Below are 7,491 nucleotides of genomic sequence, written 5' to 3'. Positions count from 1 at the left end.
GAAAAAAAAAAAAGGGAAGGAAGACACAAATACTGTGCATGACATGCACAAAAATATGTAGGTATACATACATAGAGCTGGTATTGCTGAGGTTCTGATTTCTGGGTAGGGTGCCATGATTCTTTTTTTTCTTTCTCTTTTCCTCTTTTCTTTTCTTTTCTTTTCCTTTCTTTTCCTTTCTTTTCTTTTCTTTTCTTTTCTTTTCTTTTCTTTTCTTTTCTTTTCTTTTCTTTTCTTTTCTTTTCTTTTCTTTTCTTTTCTTTTCTTTTCTTTTCTTTTCTTTTCTTTTCTTTTCTTCTCTTTTCTTTCCCTGCTAAACTCCCATTTTTTTCCTATGCTTTTAGCAGTATCTGAATGTTACAGTTGTAAACATCCACAGAATATCTAATCTGGGGAAGAGGATATCAAATGTGTGTGAAAAACAAGACTGCAGTAAGACACAATTCCCAAGAAATTATGTTTACAGAAAACATTGGTGATGAATATCAACAACATATGTTATGTACTGTTTGAGTACTTTAACTTTCCCTGTTTAAAAGAGAGGTAGACCATTTCAAGACTGTTTTGACTTTAAGACATCTTAGCCATTGTTGATGAATTTATTCAAGAGGAGTTATGAAAAGCACATAATGAACTGAGGGACAGCAAGGCTTTTACATCAGTGCTTCATGTACCAGATGGCAGGCTCGTGCTGCTGAGTGAGGAAAACACACCATTCTTTCCAGGGCGATAACTAGATTAAGTGCTATAACTGTTCTACTGCAGTGAAGAAGCTGGGAAGAAAATATATTCAAAGGATATTAATTTGGGGTTAAATTCAGACAGGTTAATGCATTCTCAAGCATTATAATTGTATGTGGTCTTACTGACTGTTATGACTTCATCTGCTAATAGCTGTTGAGTAATGGAATAAACACAACTGTTCCTTTGGTCCAGTCCTTGTGTTCCAGTTGCTCTGACTGTTACTCAGGTTGAGAGGAGCAGAGCACTAACAGAAGACCTGTGAGTCTCCATTTTGGTGGTCTGAGTAGGTTCAAACTCAAGTCACTATGGCAGGTACAAGTATGCGTGCTGAGAGGTGCTCCATCAGCTTCTGCTTTGAATGAACTCACTCTCTGGTTTCAGAAAGCAAAACAATGGAAAAATTGCTGAATTTCTACCTCAAGTTTTCTTAAATATTTACAAAGAATTATTATATAAATGTTAATGATAGGGGTGGTCTATCAAACCTTCCTTCTCCAACCTGTATCACTGTGAGTCAGGTCCTTGTCGAACACAGCTCTGATACAGGGGTATAATAGGTTTGTTTATCCTGCAGCATATGTTGGACAAATACATGGAGAGGAGAATGTCTGTATCTCGTCAGGCATAAACTTGCTGATACAAAGGTAGGCCATTCCACCACAGGATTACTAAAAATCCTAGTTTGGCACCTGTAGTGGTGTTCTTGCTGAAGGCTGCACGAATTCCAGGATGTACAGAGTAGAAAAGAAAAGCATTTGCAGTGCTTATTCATTCTTCAGGTTCTAGTACCGCACAACCAAGTCTGAAAGAACGGAACAGTGGAGATTTCAGGAGATTTCAGGACCCTCTGCTTTGGAGGCTGAAAAACATGCAGCTTTGTGCACTAAAATACTCTTTGGGATTTAGTTCCAAAGCACACCATTGTCACAGTAAGGCTAAACAAGTAAATAGCATTACACATATTTCATATGCTTAAGGAAAAAGTATTTATCTGTGAAATACTTGCACACTGTGTCCCACAGAGCCGTTCTAACTTTGCGTATATTAAAACTGTTAGAAAACAAGACCTTCTGGCCTTACTGTTTGCATGGGGCATGTTTCTCTGTCCCCTCCCTGAGAAGAGCAGGCATTAAGTATTAGAGTGTGTTCTAATACCTTGTTCCCTTTGCCCAAAAAAAGCAGCCTTTAGCAAAGGAAAAGGTTGAACAGACAGTACCAGACACAATGGATCAACAGTGATTATCTACTCCCCCGCCCATCCTGATCTTTGAGTAACAACAGATGCATCCATTCTGAAACGGGGTGACCAGGCAGTAACCTATGATGCTCACTACCACACATTGGTGGCTTTTGGAAGTCTGTGCTGGAGCAGCAATCCCAGCACTGCCCTGTTCCCAAACAACCCTGTATCCTCACTTACTGAGGAGGTGTGAGAAGTCTTCAGCAAGGCTGACATTCACATTCGTAACATACTGTAATGCAACCCATCTTCTAATATCTTTTCAATGGACATAAACGGTTTTATTAATGCTTTCAGAACCATTTCTGCCAGACAGTGGAACAAAACTGAACCAGAACACGAGGATCTTTTGACACATGGGAAGTACAGCTGAAATCTAGAACAGCTTTAAATCACTTGGTCTGTCAACTGAAGTGAAATCAGGATTTGGGAATTTGTGCTGACACTAAAGGAACATCCTTTCTGAGACAGACAGCAGGGGATGGTGTCTTTAAGGGGCCTTGACACTGCTCCTGGGAAGGGAAAGACAACCACAGAAACTGTCTGTCCAGGCAGGGTAACAGCATGCAAGTCCGACGTGTTGGAAGATTCCTCATAAGGAATCTGCTGTTTCGGGATTCACAGTGAGTTTTCCAGGTGGATGTGGGGATACTCTACTTACAGTGAGACAAAACACTGGAAAGCACACCAAAGGAACAGCTGGCAAACAGGACATCAGAGTTAAGTTATCAAGAGGGATGTGAACAGGCTGAGGAACAGGTGACACACTGGTACAATCTGTTCACAATGCCCAAGTTGGCATAAGCTCCTTTAAGCACATCTCGACAAGTGAAAACCCCAAATATGCACAAGTTGAAGTGAGTGCTATCACTCCAAGTTTTTAATAAGTCAACAGCACTGGAAATACTTCAGAGTCACAGTGCTCTCCTTCCTCCCTGCCCTGGGAAAGCAGGTATAGACAACACAGGTCAGAACTCAGGGACAATAATGGTACCCACAGCAGATCAAACCGACCCTTGGCAGAAGACATTAGAAAGGTTCAACTCAGTAAGATGTTAATAGATTCTAAGACTTTTAGGAAAACTATGCAGGCAGCTTCAGTAACAAACCTTGGCAAGGGACAAGAAATACATGACAAAATAGGACATGAATCTTAAGGTATCTAATCTATTCTTTTAACATAAAAAGAACCCCTGAGACCTCAGCCTTAAGCTTTCAGAACTAAGTCAGCTCGCAGGTACAATGAGAAGAAAACCTGCACGTCTGTCATTTGACAAGACTTGAAAGCAGGTTTTGTTTTGTTCTGTTGTAAATCTGAACAGTGATAGTTCGAGCTGCTTCTGTTGAAATTTTAATGAAAAAAAAAAGAGAATGTAAGGTGTTTTTTTCCTCTTTAAATATTTAGTGACACTATCAATATGAAGACAGTTTGAAAGGCTCTTTAGGTTCTCTATTATTCAACTATGTTTACAGTTACATGGTGAAAACCGGCAAGATTCCTTTCCCAACCTCAGCTTGAAATCTGCCAAAACGTAGCATGGAATGGAGGGAGCTTAAATAACATAAAATAACACACATCACACTAGGGAGGCATGGATAATTTAGATACTGCTTTATTTGAAGACAAATACAGTGCTAAAGAAATTGGGATAACAGGTTGGAAATAGCTACAAGAAATCTTCAAGTACCGCAAGGAGAGATGTTCATCTTCTTCTCCTGTCAGGAATGTTCAGTTGCGAGATGAGTTGTAGAAACTGAAAATTTTAGTCACACTTGCAACTAATTTTCCCCCTGGAAAAGGAAACTGAAACACTCTTGATCTTCCTGGGCTCCAGGCAGCTGAACAATTAACGAATTGCTCTTTCTGAGGCTGCCATTTCAGACCATTTTTCTCTCAGTAGGTCCGAGAGGACACAGACTGGGGGCCTGGGTGACACTCACAATGACCAGCCAGGTGTTTGCATCTCCTGTTAAGCAGTAAAACGAAGGGATTTTTGTAATAAGGCTTACAGATCATCATAAACACAACAGCAGTACTTTTCTTAAGAATAGCCAGTTATTTCATTATTTCAGATTAATGCACAGTGATATCTTTGCACTTAACATTCTTCAAAACATACAAATATTATAGTGAGAAAAGGACTCCAGAAAAAGCAAAAAGCCAAGGCTATCAGCTAACAAAGAGGCCTGCACTGCATCTCTTCACATTTCATAGAATATCCTGAGTTGGAAGGGACCCACAAAGATCATTGAAGTCCAACTCCTGGCCCTACACATGATCACCCCAAGAATCAGACCACATTCCCAAGAGTTCCTAACACCTCAGGTTTCAGTCTGTAAAGTTTGAAGACCCATGTTTTATAAATTCTTATCTTGTCCAGTTCAGAGTCACAGCTACACACTTACATTCAAAAAAGGTTTTCCAACCTAATCAGAATTCTTCTCCAACTGTCCTGTCAACCTCTGCAGCGTATTAAAGGATTATAAGGAAGTCATCACAAATCATTGAGATTACTACAAGAGGCAATAACCACCCATCTTGGATTTAAGGATTTATATGAATTTCCTCGACCAACTTTAAGAATTTAAATACTTACTTTTTCCTGATATTAAAATGAATTTTGCTGAGATTAAATCCAGATCTGTGGAGGTAGTATTAAAAGTTTAAACTACTTATTAAGAGATTAATAAAGGCCCTTCTCTCCAAAGTTATTAGTCTAATTCCAACCAGGACAGGATTATCAGGAATTACTGTCATCAGGAATCAATGCTTTTTAAACAACAGTGCCATGGCATTTCCTTTTGGAAGTAGATATATACCATCAGCAGAGGCCCAGAACAAAGTGGTGGGAGATGAGGAGAGTCCTCCTGCCAGGTCCTCCTGCTGCTCCTGCAGCTGGAACCTTGCCCTCCCTGTGGTACACTGAGCCAAAGAGCACGGCCTCCAGTTCTCCAGAACTGCTGTTTCCATAAACACTTACCATTTTTATTTAGGTTTCAGTTTTTTAAGATGTGAACTTCACTGATCCAAACATGGAATTGAGTCGTATGGGCTCCCTGGAGACATCTAGAAGTGTTTAAAATGTCCCATGATTATGACAAACTTCTCACAAGTAAATGCTAACCAGTTCCTTGTGCAGTATTCACTGTTGCTTACGATCTTTCTATAGGATGATCCTTTTACCCAGCTATTGCATGATCAACAGAAAGGTCATAACATTTTTTTTTTTCAAAAGAGAAGCTGAGCTACCAAAACAGTTGTGTTATCTCCAACCAATTGCATTTAATGAACATTCTCTTAATTTTTTTTGAACCAAAATGTAAATAGAGCATGTTATTCTGGATCACTGTGGTAGCTGTCTTTAAACAGACATAATATCTCGGCAGAGGAAGGCTAATTCCTCTCAAAACCAGAATTAATTTGGTTGGAGAATCTATAAACATTATCTCATGCTTCTTTTTAGTCATGTTCCCTACAGCTTTGGTAACAGCTTTGGTATCTTCAGTGCCCTTTCTGTAGATGTCAAAAGGAGCAAAACTTTGGATTTAAATATTAATTTTTCTTCAACCAAACATTTGTTAATTCTTTAGTCTGGTAGCTGAAACCAGGACATAGACAATTCAGAATTTTAAACAAAATATACAACCAGAAAAAAACATGAAACAACTGCAACCAAAGTTTAAAAAAGTGCTTATTTCTAGCTCTGATTGTTCCACATATATTTATACAATTATTTTGGAGACATCTAAGCATGTGAAGGTGATAAAAAAGTAAAACAAGGAAATACAAAGCAGGAGACACAGAAGTCAAGATTTTATAAGGAATGACAAGACAGTAGGGTTACTCTCGGGCATGGGGGGAGGGGGCAAGACACACTGATTCCTTTTATCAGCATCCAGCATTTATGCTGCAACACAGCACTCTAAAAGTAACAGCTCAGCCTATGAGGTTAATACTAAGTGACTTGGCATTTTCTTCTGCAGAACATTTATCCTGAGAACTGAAAAACCCGTAAAACATCCCAGAAGTCAGAATATATAGAGAGCTGAGCAGAGCCAGCTGTCCTCATTCCTGGAGTCCATTTGATTTTCTTTTTTCCTCCAGGAAAAAAAAGTTTATTTTATTCTGATATATTGCTTTACTGGTACAGCCAAGGCTCACTGTTCTCCCTTGGTGAAAATCCAAGAGATTGTTTGGATAAAGGCTATAAGAATAACTGTCCCATATTCGTCTGTACAAAATGAGCAAGATTTTAGAAAAATGGAGGCTCCAACATAATTTTCTGGAAATGAACAGGCCTCCAACTGAGGTATGAACACTTCTTTTTTTTTTAACCTCCCACCAGCCACCAACAGCATTATTTACTTTTCAGAAACAAGGAACCTGCTGTTCCTTGACCTCTCATTAAGAAAGTGGTCTCTGACCACAGCAGCATGGTCTTTAAACAAATCGCATTCCATTTTTGGAATTACACCATTTTATGATAATAGTCTCACTTATCACTTACAAGGCACAATTACTGTCCTACCCATACAGCCAGGTAGTAATGAAGTTGTTTGTTTTAACAAATACATGCAAATTGCAATCTACAGGCTCACTTAGTAAATTGTAATGATGAGACAGATAAGATACAAAACCATGTAATTCCGAATTCCTAAATGGTTTTAACAATTTGCAACAAAACCCAGATATTTAGCTCTAAAAGTTCACAAAACCTAACTTAAAAATAATGCAATTTACCACACAGAAATGGTTTTCTTCCTCAGAAGGTGAGTAGCAATGAAATGAAAGAAAGGCACAATTTCTGATCGACATAAGGAAACAAACATGTTCAACAGCACTGTTTCCTGCATTTCCCTGTATTCCATATCCAAATCTTTAATAAGAAACCAGTGCCATCTGAGCTTTTTCTCCTCCAGACACCCAGGGGACATGGACAGCTCAGCCTCTACTGCACTGCTGATTATCCAGTAAGACTAGAGTGGCCCCTCCTATAAAGTGCCCTATGACTACAGACACCACACACTGAGGTAACAGGTCATCTTGGAGTCAGAGGTCAGCACAGATAATACAGGTCTAATAATATCATCTTCTCACAGTGCCTCTGAATCAACAAAATTCAGACAGTTTCAAGAACAGAAATATGCAGCTGTTACCTTTTAAATAACAGACACACCACTACTTGGTGTTCTCATTCAGATTTCCCACAAGCATATGAGGGAAAAAATGGGTTCATGCTGCTTCAGCCTTTGAATTTAAATAGTTACAGTGAATCTCAAGACAGGCCAATATGGATCTTCGGAGAGTGCTGCCTGCATGCCCAGCTGAGGCACGTACATCACTCCCACAGAGCCACACACATGAGATTCAGAGGGAAGAAAGCACAGAAATCACGACCTCCTTGAAGTCATCTAATTCTGCTTACAGATAAACATATTGCATATATAAACAATGAACACAGGCACAAATGGTTAAGAAAGTAATTAAAAGGAAGCCTAAAGGAATA

This window comes from Chiroxiphia lanceolata, chromosome 1 (assembly GCF_009829145.1).
Source record: "Chiroxiphia lanceolata isolate bChiLan1 chromosome 1, bChiLan1.pri, whole genome shotgun sequence".
In the NCBI taxonomy this organism is placed as follows: Eukaryota; Metazoa; Chordata; class Aves; order Passeriformes; family Pipridae; genus Chiroxiphia; species Chiroxiphia lanceolata.
Note: the sequence above shows the minus strand (reverse complement) of the source record.